We start from the raw sequence: 3,584 nt of genomic DNA, 5'->3' as shown, positions 1-3,584 counted from the left end.
TACACTTGTGAATGACGAAAAAAGTGTATCTTTTTGTGATTATCGCGATTAATTTTGAGTTAACTATTAACAAAATGCGAATTGTGATTAAATATTTTGATCAAATGACAGCTCTAATATATATATATATATATTTATTGTGTTAGATGTAAAAGTATTTACATCTAACACAATTGCCCAACTCATATGGAAACTGGTTTCGTATATATATATATGCAAATAAATAGCCTGGGCAAATTATCATATCAATACATTATGGTTTTCTGCAACGTAACTCTTGAAGTAGGGGTGCTTTCGAAGAACTATCAATTTGGATTACCCAACAGGATACAAGAAGACTAACAAAATAAATAACATATCAATAACATCTACAAATGGTGTTAATATATACACCGTGCAAGAAAGTGTTTGCTGATTGAACTGAGACACATCCATGCCACATTTTGGTAGCGTTGTCTTGTAACATGGCATTGGCAATCCTGATAATGCTTCAATTGAATGTGTGGCACATTAAAGGCCCAGTAGTAAAGCAAGAATAAAGAGAAAATACTTAAAAAAAAAAAAATTATATATCAAATGTTACTTTGTGTTTCATCGTTGATTTATATATCTTGTCCACATTCAGAACGCCAGTGAACTGAAGCCACTGCAAGCTGACATCTGGTTTGATTGAAACTTTTATTAGTAGATTGCACAGTACAGTACAGTACATATTCTGTACAATCGACCACTAAATGGTAACACCCGAATAACTTTTTCAACTTGTTTAAGTCGGGGTCCACGTTCATGAGGGAGGTGGGGTTCAATCAAATGGACATTCACACTCACATTCACCACACCTTCAGACAATTTCGAGTCTCCAATTAACCTGACATGTGTGTCATTGGGATGTGGAAGGAGGCCAAAGAAAAAACACACAAGCAGAGAAAAGATCAACGACCATGTTCCAACAGAGATTTTAACCCGGATCTCCTGACTGTGAGTCAGTCCTGCAAACTACTACGCCCACCAGGTAAATATTTTGTGTTTAATCTTTCTATCCTTTGAAACTGAGCTACTGTGTGGAACATTTTCCCTTATGGATCAATAAAGTTTCTCTACGTCTAAATCTAATCCATTTCAATTCCAAATTATTTAATTGCAATGAAAATTGTAGAAAGTGTGTAAGGCTTTTGGTATCGAGGTCTGTAGGTAAAACATTATCCTTGGGGAATCAGGACATAGTCAACTCAATCTGGGATGGGCCAGATATTGGGACAGTCTACAAATCATAGGCAAATCCAAGTCATAATCCCACCTCTAATCCAAAAGGATTGGATGCTGGGGGTCTCTGCCCAACATGCAATTGAGGGATTGGTTAAATCTGCTTGTCAGTCATAACACAGCTGTCAATCCTTCATCCCTCATTGTTTCAGACAATGAATTTAGTTTGGGATGCTTAGTGGGGCATCATCAAGGCCGTGTGCAAAAGTGTTGGTACATTAAGGGATGTTGCAGCACACCATGCACCGGGCAAAAAAGTGTCTCATTAAACAGTACACACTTCTTGAAGAGCTAGCTCACATAAACACATGCACCATCATTCAACATTCTCTGAAAACAATGAAGTAGATTTCAAGTATTCCATTTACCTTGTTGTGGAAGTGGCCAGCTGTTGCCCGGGACGAAAGTAGTTGCTTTGCCAGTCGTCACACATCGAGGGTTCCAATCCCTCGGTAGAACATACTTACAAACTTGCCTTTGCTTGTTATAAAGTCTATTCAATGAGTCTCCAACGACATACATTCGCCTACAATTCTACTATGACTACATTAGAGGATTAGTTTCCAGCTCATATGAGAGCACGGGGCTGCATCCTACTGTAGTCCGGTGCCTTACGTAATAATTAATCTGCGCCGCCGACTCAATCCTTGTCGTTGTCATGTGTTGGAGTAATGTTGAGAACGGAAGAACACGCACCTCTCCTCCATCCACCGGTGGCTCACTTGTACGGTGAACGCCTCCTTGGCAGTGAGCTCTTTCGCGGTGTCATCCGCCCAACTCCTGACCTCTCCTGCCATCACTTGTGCGCCCGCGTGGGCGTGTACACGCATCTGTTTGCGCGTGCACGACTGGACTGCTGCCCGATCCACCATGATTGGACCAGTGCCACATAATCAGCAGCAACATTGTCGGCATCATTCAATTGTAAGTCAATCAAAAGTACGCCATGTGCGCAACAACAGCCAAATAGAGCCGGAAATTGCAAACGAGTAATACTCATAGTCTGTGCAAAATATACACAAAAATTGCAAACGAGTAATACTCATAGTCTGTGCAAAATATACACAAAGGTTTTAGACCACTCTGAACCAAAACAGCTACTAGAACAAAATGTAGTGCCCCATCCAGCTCATTTTTTTTACCGCCTGTCCCTCAAAGATGCTTTAAAGTAGGGGTGCCAAACTCATTTTAGATGGGGGGCCACATGGAGAACAATCCACCCCAAAAGTGGGCTGGACTGGTAAAATCACGGCACGATAACTTAAAAATAAAGACAACTTCAAATTGCTTTCTTTATTTAAAAATAGAACAAGCACATTCAGTACTTGGACAAATCATGTTGTTTTTTGTTTTTTTTACAATTACCTATTGTGATTAATGGTACATATACATTAGTTGTCGTTATTTATATTTTCTGAATAAATTATGTGATAATGTTCATCAGTGTTGATGTTACAGGCCTACTGAAATGAGATTTTATTCAAACGGGGATAGCAGGTCCATTCTCTGTGTCATACTTGATCATTTCGCGATATTGCCATAATTTTGCTGAAAGGATTTAGTAGAGAACATCCACGATAAAGTTCGCAACTGGAGAAAAGCCCTGCCTCTAACGGAAGTCGCAGACGATGACGTCACGTTTTGAGGGCTCCTCACATATTCACATTGATTTTAATGGGAGCCTCCAACAAAAACAGCTATTCAGACCGAGAAAACGACAATTTCCCCATTAATTTGAGCGAAGATGAAAGATTCGTGTTTGAGGATATTGATAGCGACAGACTAGAAAAAATAAAAACATGCGATTGCAATCGCGTTGTATTGAGACGGATTCATATGTTTTTAGAGACATTTACTAGGATAATTATGGGAAATCCCTTATCTTTCTATTGTGTTGCTAGTGTTTTAGTGAGTTTAACAGTACCTGATAGTCGGAAGTGTACGTCCACGGCCGGGTGTTGACGCGCAGTGTCTCAGGGAAGTCGACGGCAGCTGTATGGATGGCACAAGCTCAGCTGATATCCGGTAAGAGGTGACTTTTTAACCACAATTTTTTCACCGAAACCTGCCGGTTGACATGTCGTCGGGATCCATGTCCGCTGTGATCCATATTAAAGTTTCACCTCCATGAATTTTAAACAAGGAATCACCGTGTGTTTGTGTGGCTAAAGGCTAAAGCTTCCCAACTCCGTCTTTCTACTTTGACATCTCCAATATTAATTGAACAAATTGCAAAGGATTCAGCAACACAGATCTCGGAAATACTGTGTAAGTAGGCCGTTAAAGCAGACAAATTTTTGCTGTGTGTGTGCACAGCGCTC

General features: G+C 40.1%; 1 protein-coding gene across 2 annotated transcripts in view; it reads right to left on the bottom strand.

The window, feature by feature from the left end:
- The window catches only part of LOC133555033 (ELKS/Rab6-interacting/CAST family member 1), a 488,824-nt gene extending 486,776 nt beyond the window's left edge, over window positions 1-2,048 (bottom strand). For both annotated transcript variants that reach the window (XM_061904451.1, XM_061904452.1), the window contains exon 1: window positions 1,632-2,048. The gene's annotated coding sequence lies outside the window, so the exon portion shown is untranslated. The remainder of the gene's footprint in view (window positions 1-1,631) is intronic.
- Between the last annotated feature and the right edge of the window lie 1,536 nt (window positions 2,049-3,584).

The sequence above is a fragment of the Nerophis ophidion genome, linkage group LG06 (assembly GCF_033978795.1).
Source record: "Nerophis ophidion isolate RoL-2023_Sa linkage group LG06, RoL_Noph_v1.0, whole genome shotgun sequence".
In the NCBI taxonomy this organism is placed as follows: Eukaryota; Metazoa; Chordata; class Actinopteri; order Syngnathiformes; family Syngnathidae; genus Nerophis; species Nerophis ophidion.
This window is presented reverse-complemented; position numbering and strand designations above follow the sequence as displayed.